Raw genomic sequence first — 17095 nt, forward strand, 5'->3', positions numbered from 1 at the left:
GCCCGGGTCAGGAGCGCGGTAATGCATGACACTCTTCTCTGGTAGATATCCAACCTTGACAAAATCTTTCAAGGTACCTTCAGTAATGATGGAAGGAACCCAGTTACATGTGGTAACTGTCTTTGGTGGCATTGTGAAAGAAGGACAACCTAAATAAGGGAATAATTTGCCGGTTCAAGTCAGCTGGTGAAATCACAAGTTAACAGTTGCAGTGTACATTTAGAATGGCGGCTTAAGCGAGGGCTAATGATATATAAAGTAATGATAAGCCAGTAAAGTAAGCCGCCATGACTAAGATATTCAAGATCTAACAAGAGAAAAATTTGCTAAGTGTTGGAACAAACAGGTTCCGCAGGCTAAAGTTATAAATTCGGATCTACAACTGTTCAAAAAAGGAGATAAAATCTAAACCTACAGAGGCGGCAGCGGAAAAGTGGAGGTGCTCCAGAGGAGATCTGTCATGATGAGGATACGTTTTAATATCAAAAGCGGGTGCTAGAACTGCTGTCGCATAGGACCTACATTATTTTCAGATCAAAACTACACGATCTAGCAAGGAGAAGGAGGAGCAACGATGAACACCGACGAACACCGAAACCCTAAAGAACAGATCCATGAAAAGGAAAAGGGAAGACTTACTGATGCTAGCTGATAGCGGAGGAGCGCCGCGGCGTTTCTGGACCGTTCAGGGTGATGCAGCGTCCGGAGTTGACGAAGAGGACGAAGGTCGACGATGGCGGAGCTCGTGCAGGGTGGTGCGTCGCGAGGAAGAAGAAGACGGGAAGGAGAGGAGAATGAGAAAAGGGGTGGTTTGACCCTATTTATAAGGAAAAGAGTAACCGGCAGGCGTGAAAAACGAGGAGACCAAATGATGATTATCCAACTAATTGAACGCCTCGATTTTCGGAAGGTCATTAAAGAGAAAAGATCCGTTAAAGATGATGTTGTGGCGGGGTTTCCGAAATTTCTGGAGATGACATCATGGCAGGTTACAATGTTTCACAGCAGAGGAAGAAGGATTTTTTCTAAGTGTTGAAGATTGACATGAACAAGTTCAAATCAACCTGGGGCCTAATATTGGGGATATGACTATCAGGTATGACCCGCCCAGGAGGGGCCGGGTCAACCACAATGGCAGTTCATCCATGAAGCCCAATAGTATACTAGATGGCAGTTCATAAATAGGCCGGTAAGAGGCCCAAGCCCGGAGATGGCTTAAAGCCCATAAGCGTAAACCGCCATGTATGAGTAGACTTGTAATATGAGGCATATAAGATACGTCACCGAGCCAGACACATTGTATGAGCCGGTCGGGACTCTGTAGGCCGCAGGGCGTCAACCCGTGTATATAAGTGGATGACCCGGCATCGGCTTAGGGCAAGAAACATCAAATCGAGGGCCAGCCAAAGCGTGTTTGCTCCTTGGTAATCGAAATCCTAGCAATACCACCTCAACTGGAGTAGGCCTTTACCTTCACCGCAAGGGGCCGAACCAATATAAACTCTCTGTGTCCTTTGTCCCGTTTAACCCCTTTAAGCTAACCTCGTCGCAATGGCTCCACAACTAAGTCCTTCCATTAGGACATCTGCCGTGACATTTCCACGACACCCTCTAATTCCTTATGTGAACTATTGAAACAAATGCCCAACCCATTTGTTGGACCAACATTAATTGAAGTAGATGGCATACTGATTGGTTGTGTAACTACATCAGACACGGCAATGTTCCCAGGAGCGGATGTACTTCCAAGAAAGCGCCCTGGATGTTCATGCTCAACATATTCTGTGTGAAGATTTGAATGTCTATTCAAAATATTTTGGGTTTCTTTACTTGATACAATAGAGGCCAATAAAGAGGTGCTTTGATAGCCACCAGAACGATCTACAGCAGATTGAGGATCACTCCAACTTTCAGCGGCTAATGGATTTCCAACTTGACCATCAGCTGTAACATCATTCCTAGAAATAACACACAATGGATTTCCAACTTGAACATTAGCTGTAACAACATTCCTAGAAACAACGCGACTATTCCTAGCTGTTGTCCTGGAAGAACGAGGAGGGCATACTCCACCAGGAAAAACGAACAAAGGGATATCTTTTCTTTTTACATGGGACACATCAATATGCTGGAATTTAGTCTATATTGGGGGCAGCCCAATAACTATTTCAAAAATTCCTAATAAATCCTAGAGGCCCACTTAGCCCATTTGTGCAAATCAAGGGATACTATTAAAGTTTAGTCCCACATTGCTAGTTTAGTGGGAGTTGGACCTCCTTATAAGGGAGGTTCTTTCCCCACTTGTATGAGCATGAGAACAAGAGGGACATCCACACGCGCTCCTCCTCCGCCGCCCGCCTCATCACGACGCGCCGCGGGTTGCGGGAATGAGCCGAGCCGATGTCTAAATTTTTGCCACGCACTACGGGTATACGAAAGGTCACTCGGGAGTTGGAAAGTTTTTGCTGTAGTGGATATTGAATACGAACGCTGCACCCTTCGGCTGCTGTCTGTTCGTTTCATCTCCCGCGTTCCCTTCAGCTCCCGGCGCAGCCTCTCGCCTCTTTCTCTTGCGCCTATAAAAGGGAGGTCGCTCCTCTCAGAGAGACGCACCAGAACTTCTCCTTCCTCTCGCCACCGGTTCCAATCTCTGAGCTGCTGCTGTCTTCCTCATCTCGGCTTGTGGCGTGCACAGCAGGTCAGGACACTAGGCCTCTGAAACCGCACCTCTTTGAGTCCTGTACGGGAGAAGGGTGATAAGGTTTTTGGGGAGCGCTCTGCGCGACTACTGACGGACTCCTTCATCACGGACGCCCCGCACTCTGACGACTACTTCCCCGACGACGACTTCTTCCCCGACGTCGACCACCTCCTCGACGACATGGCTGGCGAGTACACCGAACCCAAGTCCAGTGCTACTGCTGCTGCTGTCCCGTATGTGTTCTTCTTTCTGTTAGATATCCTGCCACAGTTTCTCGTACTAGTACTTGCCCTAAATATGTTAGGTTCTACCGCATATATGCAACTAGTTCTACTGTCTGCTATAGATATGATAGGCTACGGTTCATATATGCAGAAGCTATTTACCTTCTCTCTGTCAGAACGCATGACTTGTTTTATCTCTACTATATTAGTCATGCTTTATCTAGTATTTCTGTTAATAAAACCATTTGGTAAATTGCTCACATTTCAAACAATCCAAAAACCTTATTATAGGCAATTTACCCCAAGTGGTTTTGCTGCTTCCATGAGACCTCCTATGTTTGAGGGTATCGACTATAAGAGGTGGCGCATGAGAGCAGTCTTATGGTTTCAAACCATGAGTTTCTATGACGCCACTCTCGGCAAACCTGAAGGGGAGCTTGATGCTCAACAGGCACAAGCCTTTCAGAAAATGGATACTCTGTTTAAGGCTGCTCTCTTGAGTGTTCTTTGTGAGAACATAGTTGATGCTTATGCGTCAATTGATAATGGAAAAGATATGTGGGATGCACGCGAGGCCAAGTTTGGGGCCTCGGATGCTGGCACTGAGCTGTACATCATGTTGCAATTCTATGACTACAGGATGACTGAAGAGTGCTCCGTGGTTGAGCAAGCTCATGAGATACAGTCATTTGCTAGAGAACTTGAGCGCTTCGGTTGTATGCTACCAGACAAGTTTGTTGCCGGAGGTATCATCACTAAAATTCCTCCTTCATGGAGGAACTGTGACGCCCCCGATTGGACCGTACACTAATCATACACGCAAACGTGTACGATCAAGATCAGGGACTCACGGGAAGATATCACAACACAACTCTATAAATAAAATAAGTCATACAAGCATCATATTACAAGCCAGGGGCCTCGAGGGCTCGAATACAAGAGCTCGATCATAGACGAGTCAGCGGAAGCAACAATATCTGAGTACAGACATAAGTTAAACAAGTTGCCATAAGATGGCTAGCACAAACTGGGATACAGATCAAAAGAGGCACAGGCCTCCTGCCTGGGATCCTCCTAAACTACTCCTGGTCGTCGTCAGCGGGCAACACGTAGTAGTAGGCACCTCCGGTGTAGTAGGAGTCGTCGTCGACGGTGGCGTCTGGCTCCTGGACTCCAGCATCTGGTTGCGACAACCAGGTAGAAGGGATAGAGGGAAAAGAAGGAGAAAGCAACCGTGAGTACTCATCCAAAGTACTCGCAAGCAAGGAGCTACACTACATATGCATGGGTAAATGTGTAAAGGGCCATATCGGTGGACTGAACTACAGAAAGCCAGAATAAGAGGGGGGATAGCTAATCCTGTCGAAGACTACGCTTCTGGCCACCTCCATCTTGCAGCATGTAGAAGAGAGTAGACTGAAGTCCTCCAAGTAGCATCGCATAGCATAACCCTAACCGATGATCCTCCCCTCGTCGCCCTGTGAGAGAGCGATCACCGGTTGTATCTGGCACTTGGAAGGGTGTGTTTTATTAAGTATCCGGTTCTAGTTGTCATAAGGTCAAGGTACAACTCCAAGTCGTCCTGTTACCGAAGATCACGGCTATTCGAATAGATTAACTTCCCTGCAGGGGTGCACCACATAACCCAACACGCTCGATCCCATTTGGCCGGACACACTTTCCTGGGTCATGCCTGGCCTCGGAAGATCAACACGTCGCAGCCCTACCTAGGCACAACAGAGAGGTCAGCACGCCGGTATAAATCCTATGGCGCAGGGGTCTGGGCCCATCGCCCTTTGCACACCTGCACGTTGCGAACGCAGCCGGAAGCAGACCTAGCCTAGTAGGTGTTCCAGTCCAATCCGGCGCGCGCCACTCAGTGCTGACGTCACGAAGGCTTCGGCTGATACCACGACGTCGAGTGCCCATAATTGTCCCCGCGTAGATGGTTAGTGCGTATAAGCCAGTGGCCAGACTTAGATCAAATACCAAGATCTCGTTAAACGTGTTAAGTATCCGCGAACGCCGACCAGGGCCAGGCCCACCTCTCTCCTAGGTGGTCTCAACCTGCCCTGTCGCTCCGCCTCAAAGTAACAGTCGGGGGCCGTCGGGAACCCAGGCCCACCTCTACCGGGATGGAGCCACCTGCCCCTTCAGCCCCCATCTCCGAACAGTATCACAGGTAAGGTAACTGTGTAAAGTATATTGTATATGCCCGTGGTCATCTCCCGAAGTGATCACGGCCCAGTAGTATAGCATGGCAGACGGACAAGAGTGTAGGGCCACTGATGGAACACTAGCATCCTATACTAAGCAGTAGGATAGCAGGTAATGGTAACAACAGTATTAGCAAGGATAGGCTATGCATCAGGATAGGAATAACGGAAAGCAGTAACATGCTACACTACTCTAATGCAAGCAGTATAGAGAAGAGTAGGCGATATCTGGTGATCAAAGGGGGGGCTTGCCTGGTTGCTCAGACAAGGAGGGGTCGTCAACACCGTAGTCGAACTGGGGGGTCACCGGCAGCGTCGGTCTCGGTGTCTATCGAGAGAAGATGGGGGAGAAACAATAAATATTTAAGCAAGCAGATGCACAGCGATGCATGATATGACAAGTAGTGGTGCTAGAGGTGCCCTAACACGGTATGTGATGATACCGGTGAAGGGAGGACACATCCGGGAAAGTATCCCCGGCGTTTCGCGTTTTCGGGCAGAGGAGCCGGAGGGGAAAAGTTGCGAGTTTGATATGTTAGGGGTGTGTGGCGAACGAACGGGCTGCATATCCGGGTTCGTCTCATCGTTCTGAGCAACTTTCATGTTGAAAATAATTTAATCCGAGTTATGGATTAAAAGTTATGATTTTCTAAGGATTTTATTAATTTCTGGAATTTAATTAATTATTTAATTTAATTCAAAAATGAATTAATGACATCAGCATGATGTCATGCTGACGTCAGCAGTCAACAGAGTTGACTGGTCAACCTGATCTGTGGGTCCCACTGGTCAGTGACACATATTAATTAAACAGGTTAATTAAACTAATCACAATTAATTTGGGGGGTGGGCCCCACTGTCATACTAATTATTTAGCTAATTAACAGTAGTTAATTAATCTTTAGGTTAATTAATCTTAATTGGTTAATTTAATAAGAATTAATTAAGTTAATTAATTAGTTAATTAATTAATTAATTAATTAATTACATTATTTTTTTATTAAACCGTTCTGGGGCTAGGCCCACTTGTCATTGGCCCACAGGGGCTTATCGGGCGCCGGATGCAGGGCACAGCCCGAACGGGCGATGGAGCCCCCAGGGTGTTGGCGCGGGCGTCCGATGCCGGGCGCTAGAGCAGGGGGATGCCGGTGGTAGGGGGTCGCGGTCGCCGGCCAAGCACACGCGGCTGGGCGCATCCACGGCGTGGCAAGAGGCGGCCAAGGCGGGCGGGCGGAGAGGAGGCCGCGTCCCGGGGCGGCAACAAGTGCGGGCGGGCGTTCAGGGGTGCCGCAGGGGCGCGGACGGATGTGGCAAGGGCTCGTGGGAGCGTGGCCAGGAGCGCGGAGTGCGAACGGCGTGCCGGGCGGCGCGGGCGCGCGGTGACCGTGAGAGGAGGGAGTGCGAGGAGAGGGGGAGCTCACAGGGGATTGTAGGGACTGAGGCAGCGGTTCGCGGGGAGGAGACGGAGAAGACGGCGTCGGTGACGAGGTGCAGCGGCACGGCAACTCCGACAAGGTGTCGAGGAAGTGGACGGCGAGGTGGCCTCCGGCGACGGCGACGTCGACATCCAGGGAGCGGCGAGGCGCGTTGGAGACCGGTGGGGGGAGTTGGGGAGGAGAGCGACGGGCCGAGGCAGCAGGAGGGGCGACGGCGGAGCGGTCCGGCGAGGGGCGCCAGTGCGGTGGCGACGGGAATCGGCGGCGGCGTCGGGCCGATGGGATCGGGGGTCTGCCCCGATCCAGATCGGGCAGAGAAGGAGGTAGCGAGGGGAGTGGGGGAACGTGGGGGAGCGAGTGGGGACGTGGGGGCGACGGGGGAGTGGGGCGACGGGTGGTTATGGCTAGGGTTACGGGGGCATGTGTAGGCCGAGGTGGGCCGGCCTGGCTGGGGGATGGCCCAGTTGGGCCGGTGGCTTGCTGGGCCGGAGCCCAGTGGGGGGGGGGTTCTTTCCTATTTTAGTTTTACTTTATTTTTAGTTTTACAAAATATACCACTAGCCCCTAAATTAGTATTTATAAATACTCTACTACCACATTAATTTCTCATACCTAATAAAATAGTTTAATGTTTTAATATTTAAAAATGCATTTAATTATTTGTTTAAGCCACTATTTTATTTTGTTTAGTGCTTTTAATTATTTTATAGAAATGTGGCTTCTCCACTATAATTACCTAGGCAATATTTGGCTCACTCCGAACATTTTAGTTTTAATAATTGAAAACTTTTATTGTTTGACTGATTTTGAATTTGAATCTGAATCGTTTTCGAACTAACTTGAGATTAGCAACTATAATCGAGGTGACGTGGCATCACTAGCAGAGGATCACTGTAGCTTAATTACCCGGGCGTCACAGGAACTTTGCTACCTTGCTGAAGCATAAGAGACAAGAGTTTTCCGTCCCGGATCTCATTGGCACTCTTGATGTGGAAGAAAAGGCGAGAGCAAAGGACACACGTGCTCAAGGTATTGAGGGAGGATCTAGTGCCAATCTGGTACAGAAGAAGAACTTCCAGCCCCACAAGTTCAAGAACAAGGGAAAGTTTGATGGTAAAGCAAAGTTTGATGGGAAGAACAAGGCTGTGCAATACACGAACTTCAAGAAGAAGAATGACAAGAAGAAAGGTGTCTGTCATGTGTGTGGGGATCCTGATCATTGGGCTCCTAGTTGCCCTAATCGCTATGACAAGCATCACCCTGGGAAAGGCGGCAAGACCGCTAATGTTGTCATTGGAGACACTGACATGAATGATGATGGGTATGGTATATTTCCCAATATTCTTTCAGTATGTCATTCTCCTGATTGGTTGATTGACACGGGTGCTAATGTGCATGTATGCGGTGATATTTCCATGTTTTCGTCTTATCAGACCGTAGGGACTTCAACCGTGCTGATGGGCAACGGTTCAAGTGCTTCTGTTCATGGTGTTGGCATGGTCGATCTGAAGTTTACTTCGGGGAAGATCGTGCGGCTGAAGAACGTGCATTATGTCCCCTCCGTCAATAAAAAATCTTGTTAGCGGATCTCTTCTGTGTAGAGATGGTTACAAGCTTGTCTTTGAGTCGAATAAATTTGTAATATCCAAGTATGGAACCTTTGTTGGTAAAGGCTATGAGTCAGGAGGTCTGTTTCGTTTATCCTTATCAGACGTTTGCAATAAAGTTGTTAATCATATTTGCAACAATAGTGAATCCAATGTGGGGCATTCACGTCTTTGTCATGTTAATTTTGGTTGCATGTCACGACTAGCGAAGTTGAACTTAATCCCTAGTTTCACCACTGTCAAGGGATCTAAGTGTCAAGTTTGTGTGCAAGCTAAGCAACCTCGTAAGTCTCACACGACTGCGGAAACGAGAAATCTTGCACCACTAGAGCTCATACATTCAGATATATGTGAAATCAATGGTGTTTTGACAAAAGGTGGAAAGAAATATTTCATGACGTTAATTGACGACTCCACTAGATACTATCGTGTGTATCTTCTGAAATCTAAGGATGAGGCTTTGAACTTTTTCAAGATCTATAAAGCTGAAGTGGAAAACCAACTTGATCGAAAAATCAAGAGGCTTAGGCCCGACCGTGGTGGAGAGTATTTTTCCAATGAATTTGATGCTTTTTGTGCGGAACATGGTATAATCCATGAGAGGACGCCTCCCTACTCACCTCAGTCAAATGGGGTGGCCGAAAGAAAGAACCATACTCTAACTGATTTGGTTAACGCCATGTTAGACACATCGGGTCTCTCCAAGGCATGGTGGGGGGAGGCGATATTGACCGCATGTCATGTCCTGAACCGAGTCCTCACAAAGAACAAAGAGATAACTCCATTCGAGGAATGGGAGAAGAAAAGGTTAAAGCTCTCTTATCTGCGAACATGGGGTTGTTTGGCGAAAGTCAATGTTCCAATTCCAAAGAAGCGGAAGCTTGGACCAAAAACTGTGGATTGTGTTTCCTGGGATATGCTTTTCATAGCATTGGCTATAGATTCTTGGTTGTAAAATCTAAGGTACCTGACATGCATGTCGGTACGATCATGGAGTCGAATGATGCGACTTTCTTTGAAGATATCTTTCCCATGAAGGATATGGCTACCTCATCTAGTCAGGAGATGCCTAGTTCATCGAATCAGGAACCAGTTACAATTACCAAACCTGCCATTTCGATAGAACACTTTGAAAGTCCTGTGGAGGAAAACAATGAAGTTCCTACTAGGAGCAAGAGACAAAGGACTGCAACGTCCTTTGGTGACGATTTTCTTGTGTATCTCATAGATGACACTCCCAGTTCTATTTCAGAGGCTTATGCATGTGAAGATGCTGACTACTGGAAGGAAGCGGTTTGTAGCAAGATGGATTCCATCTTAGCGAATGAAACTTGGGAGATAACTGATCGTCCTTATGGGTGCAAACCTATAGGATGCAAATGGGTATTCAAGAAGAAGCTTAGGCCTGATGCTACTATTTAAAAGTACAAGGCTCGGCTCGTGGCTAAGGGTTATACCCAAAAGGAAGGTGAAGACTTCTTTGATACTTACTCACCTGTGGCTCGACTGACCACTATTCAAGTTCTACTTTCACTAGCTGCCTCACATGGTCTTCTCGTTCATCAAATGGATGTTAAGACTGCTTTCCTAAATGGAGAGTTGGACGAGGAAATTTATATGGAACAACCAGATGGGTTTGTACTAGATGGTCAGGAAGGAAAAGTGTGCAAGTTGCTGAAGTCTTTGTATGGACTCAAGCAAGCACCCAAATAGTGGCATGAGAATTTTGAAAGAACTTTAACAGCTACAGGCTTTGTTATAAACGAAGCTGATAAATGTGTGTACTATTGCCATGGTGGGGGCAAGGGAGTTATCCTTTGCTTGTATGTTGATGACATACTGATTTTCGGAACAAATCAGAATGTTATTAAGGAGGTCAAAAATTTCCTATCTCGTTGTTTTGAGATGAAGGATTTAGGAGTGGCTAATGTCATTCTGAACATCAAGTTGTTGAAAGACGATGATGGTGGGATTACATTGCTTCAATCTCACTATGTGGAAAAGATCTTGAGTCGCTTTGGCTACAGTGACAGCAAGCCCTCTCCAACATCATATGATGCTAGTGTGTTGCTTCGAAAGAATCGAAGAATTGCTAGAGACCAATTGAAGTATTCTCAGATTATTGGCTCGTTTATGTACTTAGCCAGTGCTACAAGACCTGACATCTCTTTTGCTATTAGCAAACTGAGTCGGTTTGTTTCAAAACCAGGAGATGTGCATTGGAAAGCTCTAGAGAGAGTTTTGCGTTATTTGAAAGGCACTGCAAATTATGGAATTCACTACAACGGGCACCCAAAGGTGCTTGAAGGGTATAGTGACTCAAACTGGATCTCAGATGCTGATGAGATAAAGGCCACGAGCGGATATGTATTCACTCATTGAGGTGGCACTGTTTCTTGGAAGTCTTGCAAGCAGACCATCTTAACGAGGTCAACAATGGAAGCAGAACTCACATCACTAGATACAGCTACGGTCGAAGCAGATTGGCTTCGTCGGCTCTCGAATGACTTGCCGGTTGTTGAGAAACCTGTACCGGGTATTCTTATGAACTGCAACAATCAAACTGTGATCACGAAAGTGAGCAGCTCAAAGGATAACATGAAGTCATCAAGACACGTTTAGAGAAGGTTAAAGTCTGTCAGAAAAATGAGAAACTCCGGAGTTATTTCATTTGATTATATCCAAACGTCTAAAAATCTGACAGATCCTTTTACTAAGGGTCTATCACGTAATGTGATAGATAATGCATCGAGGGAGATGGGTATGAGACCCACAATATGAGTTGTTCACAGTGGTAACCTATTCTTTGTGATCGGAGATCCCGTGAATTAGATATGGAAGATAAGCTGTTGGTCAACTGGGAGGAGAGTACCCTTACTATTAAAATACCACTCCATAAAGATGCAATACTCTCCTAATCTGCATGGCAGGTTGATGTATATCTTAATGTGTTCTAAGTGGCTCTTTGAAGCAGAGATGTTGTCCTACAGAACATCTTTTGAAGAACGCACCTATATGAGTCTGATTGTTAAACGTCGCAATCTATGAGAGTAGGGTTCTCTCTAGTAAACTCATGAAAGGTCTCGGAGTATGACGCATAAGCTCCACCCGCGGGGAAGACCCACGGTAGCCACGTCTCGGTCAAGGCTTTATGTGAAGTTAGATTTGTAGAAAACTTGCAATTCAAGGTCCAGTTCACTGTTCAAGTTGCTTACTAGTGTAGCATAGAGTTCTAGGTGGAAGTTCAACTTAACAGTCTCCACTGCAGTACCGGTATATAAAACAGTGTTTTGGAACCAAAGGCAAATCTCTATATGCCTCTGGGATCTGGTGGGGGATTGCTGGAATTTTGTCTATATTGGGGGCAGCCTAATAACTATTTCAGAAATTCCTAATAAATCCTAGAGGCCCACTTAGCCCATTTGTGCAAAGTAAGGGATACTACTAAAGTTTAGTCCCACATTGCTAGTTTAGTGGGAGTTGTACCTCCTTATAAGGGAGGTTCTTTCCCCACTTATATGAGCATGAGAACAAGAGGGACATCCACGCGCGCTCCTCCTCCGCCGTCCGCCTTGCCACGCCACGCCATGCCACGCCACGACGCGACGCGGGTTGCGGGAATGAGCCGATGTCTAAATTTTTGCCACGCACTACGGGTATACGAAAGGTCACTCGGGAGCTGGAAAGTTTTTGCTGTAGTGGATATTGAATACGAACGCTGCACCCTTCGGCTGCTGCCTGTTCGTTTCATCTCCCGCGTTCCCTTTAGCTCCCAGCGCAGCCTCTCGCCTCTTTCTCTTGCGCCTATAAAAGGGAGGTCGCTCCTCTCAGAGAGACGCACCAGAACTTCTCCTTCCTCTCGCCACCGGTTCTAATCTCTGAGCTGCTGCTGTCTTCCTCATCCCGGCTTGCGGCGTGCATCGCAGGTCGGGACAGTAGGCCTCTGAAACCGCACTTCTTTGAGTCCTATACGGGAGAAGGGTGATAAGGTTTTTGGGGAGCGCTCTGTGCGACTACTGACTGACTCCTTCGTCACGGACGCCCCGGACTCCGACGACTACTTCCCCAACGATGACTTCTTCCCTGACGTCGACAACCTCCTCGACGAGATTGCTGGCGAGGACACCGACCCCAAGTCCAGTGCTACTGCTGCTGCTGTCCCGTATGTGTTCTTCTTTCTGTTAGATATCCTACCACAGTTTCTCGTACTAGTACTTGCCCTAAATATGTTAGGTTCTACCTCATATATGCAACTAGTTCTACTGTCTGCTATAGATATGATAAGCTACGATTCATATATGCAGAAGCTATTTACATTCTCTCTGTCAGAACACATGACTTGTTTTATCTCTACTATATTAGTCATACTTTATCTAGTATTTCTGTTAATAAAATCATTTGGTAAATTGCTCATATTTCAAACACAATATCCATTCCTTCTCTCCGATGTACATAAGCAAGAACTGCGACCTTAAACTCATTTACGATTCATCTGATGTCAAATTGCTCAGGTTCTTGAGGTTGGGCAGTTTCTTTTCTCCAAAGACCCATGAAGTAAAAGCTATGCAACGACCTGGATCCATCTGAGAAATCTCGGGGATGAGGATGTGCAAGGAGCATCTCATGCGTATATCGCTCAAACTACATCAGCAGCCAAAATCACATATTAAAAGACAGCGCAGCACACATGTTACTTAAGAAAAATGGAAGCTTTTTCAGTTACTCACCTTCAATACAAGTGTTCGAAGGGGAGACTCTACCCAACCTTTCCAATTCCTGAGGTCATCTTCATTTCTCGCTGTGATACCGACCTCTAAATAATTTCTATATAATTCAAAAAATGGATATGGCTCGAATAAATCATCCCAGGTTGCTCTATTTTCATCTATTGCCTACAGTTAATAATCGAGGGCAAATCAAGTTTGATGCAAGACATAAATAGGTTCCATACCTGTGAACTTAAAATAGAAGTGCTAAAGATAAATGCAAAAAAAAAAATGCTACAGAGTAGCCACATAATCTCAAGAATCTGTTCAAATATAGTATAAGTTGACAGCCAAAACACATGCATTGCATACATTAATTAAAGTTCGATAACTCTACAATGAAATGAATTTGCATAACTATAAATCTCTGTATAACAAATACAGATCCTACATTCATAATTACTATTTAGACAGTTGCAGATTGAGTTACAAAAATGGGGTGCTTCGGTTAGCATTACAACCCAACTAGTTACAAATTCTACATTCAGATCAATGTTTTCTGAGGATACAGTTCACACATTTAAGATCAATATATAATACTAGACAGTAGACATCAGTAACATCTCGCCATTGAATAATTATAAACAAATTATTCTGAAATAATAAATACCCGGCAGATCTCGTATCCTCGTGTGAATTCTTGGACCATCAGATACCTAGTATTAGTAGATACGTTATAACTAGAATTCATACAAGGATAGGCAGGTGTAATCATAGACATCTGATGGCCCCTGTCTCTAAAGTTTCTTCTTGGATCCCACACAGGGAGGCCAAGAGGACCCTCCTCAATATGGCAAAGTGTAACAGGGTTGGGCCACTTCCACTGGCTGTAGACTCTGAAAAACCGAGATATCAACATGCTGGGCGATGCATTTGGGTACAATTGACATAAACGAGCAACAAGAATAGCCCAATTTATGCCACCCAAAAATCCTATAACCTGGAAATGCAAGGAATATCTGAGTATCAATTCCACATGCTTATCATAATACTGATATAATGATATGCAAATGTACATAATGTAAACATGCAATCATGCACTGGACATGGCTAGCAGGGTGCTAGGGGGCTCCCCGTGCTGCAAGTTGTTTTTATTTACCCAACCATATTTTATGTGCGGCGGTATTTTAGAAATATCATTGAACAGCTTAAGAAAATGCTTTTTTGTAATATTCTTTTCTTTACTTGTATTTGTGCCCCATACTACCACAGTACTACTTTAACAGTTGACCCCAAAACAATAAAAACTAGTTTGGTAGATCCACTATAGGCAGATAAATGCAGAAAATCAGATAGCATATTGTTACATTTGGTGTCAGCTCTTGCTTGAAACCAAATGGAACATAATGTATTCTCTTGTTCTGTTGGCCTCCTCGTATAAAGTTTCCTCTTCTTCCCTAATAGAGTTATTTACCCAAAACCACCACACTTGGGGCTAGGGTAACCACTTAGTACCACATTGAAAGCAGGGCACAAAAAAACCACCGGAAATGTGCCTAATGCGTAACGCGGAACACTGATAGTCAGATAACCTCGCAAAAACAGTCAAACTGACTGGTTGGGCCCACCTGTAAGGCTACATGGAATGCCTATGTGGAAATTTTGCTGAGTTGGACCTAGGTCCCACCTGTCAATGACTAAAGTGTTTATTTTTTTCACCTATTCTTTTTTATTTCTCTCTCTTTTCCTCTGTGGGCATTTGACCGAACAGGTTGTGGGCGAGCACTGGACACGGACATCGCCGGCGGCGCCGCCACAGAGGACATTGCAGCGGTAATGCCTGGCCAACACCACTCCTTGCTGCTGCCGGCGAGCTCCTCCGGGAGACCAGCTCGCGTCCACGGGCCACGTCGTAGAAGTGGCCGCTCTTCCTCCGGTGGACGCGGACATGGTCGGGGCGGGATCTCGCCCGAGCTCAGCGTACGGCCCCGCTCGGCATGGACAGCAAGATGGAGGCGCCGAAATTTCTTATTTAGCCGTCAATGGCTGCGCGGCAAGGAACGAAGGAAGGAGGCAGGGACGCATAGAGTGGGAGCAGCGCTGGCAGCAGGCCGTGCGACTCCGCGCCCGCATCGTGCGCTCCCCTGTCGTGCGACCCCGCCTCCTTGTTCCCACTCAGGAGCGCCACCGCCGTATTCTGCCGCCACCGCGGAGCTCCACGCCGCCAACTCCGACCGCCGCCGCTGTTCAGCAACCCGGCCGCCGCAGCCACGCACCTGCCCTCCCTTTTTTCTCTTCCGGCCGAGTAGGGCGTGCGACGCGGAGGAGCACCTCTCCACCACCGGAGCGTGGTGGCCTCCTTTTTCTCTTACGGGAGCATGGTGGCCTGCACCGCTCCTGGCCGCCGCCGGCGAGCTCGTCTGCAACTTCCCTGCCCCGCTCCTGTGTGCGTGACCTGTCGAAGAGATGAGGAAGAAGGCAGTGGGTGGATGACAGGTGGGACCTAGGTCCATCTAAGCAGAACTTCCACATAGGCATGCCACGTCAGCCTTACATGTGGGCCCAACCAGTCAGTTTGGCTGTTTTCGTGAGGTTATTCGACTATCAGTGCTCCGTGTTATTAGTTAGGCACAAAAACGGTGGTTTTTTGTGCCCTGCCTTCAATGTGGTACTAAGTGGTTACCCTAGCCCCAAGTGTGATGATTTTGGGTAAATAACTCTCCCTAATAATGCACGTACGTTCATACTTTAAAGCATACTCTTGCAGCAAGAAGAACCATACGTTTGAGTACACCCCACGGCGATTCCCCCAGTATCTCATGAACCTTAAGATTGTGCGGAAACTCTGGATTTGAGAAGAAAAATAAGGGTTTTAGTCCATAGAATAATAATAACATGTTTACATGAGAAACAGGTGACACATACCGGAATGTTTGGGACCAATCGTAAGATTTGATCCGTAACTCGACATCCATTTAAACTACTGACAGCCTGTTCATCAACATTGTGCAGTATGGAGTCCTGAGAAAGATCAAGATCCTGAAATGGAATCATCTAACATGATTAGGAATTGCTATCGAACATCACAAGAACATGTTATGAAATGATACGCAAGCCAAACAAAACTAGGGAATAAAATGCTAAACTCCATTTCCAGTCTTCCATTTTTTGAGATGCAAATGCTTCCATTCTATACTCATTTACTAAAATGAGTGCAAGATAAAGATAACATACAGTAGCGATATATTATTTAAATAACAAAGTTGTAAAATGAAACTTACGTCAGGAATCACCACATGTGCGAGGTTTGCATATAAAAGGTCAATAGACACCCCACAAAGTTTGAACACCAGAACAGGCACATGAGCATCTGGTACTGGGTGTAATTCGGAAACTTCTGGCATCTCAGCTAGCATATCGTGAAGATACTGGAAGAAGTAGTCCTACGGAAAATGAAATGACCATTGGATACCGTTGATAGAAAAAACATACTACCTCCGTCCGGAATTAGTTGTCACTGAAATGGATGTATCTAGACATATTTCAGTGCTAGATGCATCCATTTGAGCGACAATCAATTCCGGACCGAGGGAATACAAAATAGGCAAAAAGCATAAAAACACTGTAACAACTAACGAGTCTTTCTTTAGAAATAAGAACTACTCAAGAAACGGCGTAACAGACTACCCCAAAGCGGTATGAACCAAATGTGAAGTTCTTAGCATTTGCTTCTTGCACAAACTGCTCGCGATAACCGCTCACTCTGGTGGCCTTCTTAATCCATGTTTTCACAGTCTGCCAGGACAAACAGCAAGTCATCTTGAAGCCGGCCTACCCAAAATATAAGCACATCGGCAAAGTATGCTCAAACCTGGTCAAGTTTGCCTAAGACCTCTTCTCGAGAGAGCCTCCTCTTGACTCTCGTACAAGCCCGCGTCAGCAAGAAACTGGTTAACACCAATATAACAATATATCAGCAAAACATATTACATAAGAGAGCAGCAAAAAATTTGCAAATTCTTGGTCCATCTGACACCCCTGCCACACAGGCTCGCACCTTTTCGACCTCAGCTGTCTGAATGACATCCTTCTCGGTCGGCCCGCTTAACGAGATTGGCTCGGAGACGCCAAGATAACCAGGATTGCTCTTCGACATCGAGGCTCCCAAATTTTTATTTTTATTTTTCGATGAAATGTCGATAGTA

At 46.3% G+C, this 17095-nt stretch overlaps 1 pseudogene; it reads right to left on the reverse strand.

Moving 5' to 3' along the window:
• Nucleotides 1–1576: 1576 nt before the first annotated feature.
• LOC125506843 lies at nucleotides 1577–17046 on the reverse strand (annotated as a pseudogene).
• Between the last annotated feature and the right edge of the window lie 49 nt (nucleotides 17047–17095).

Source organism: Triticum urartu, chromosome 5 (genome assembly GCF_003073215.2).
Source record: "Triticum urartu cultivar G1812 chromosome 5, Tu2.1, whole genome shotgun sequence".
Classification (NCBI taxonomy): Eukaryota; Viridiplantae; Streptophyta; class Magnoliopsida; order Poales; family Poaceae; genus Triticum; species Triticum urartu.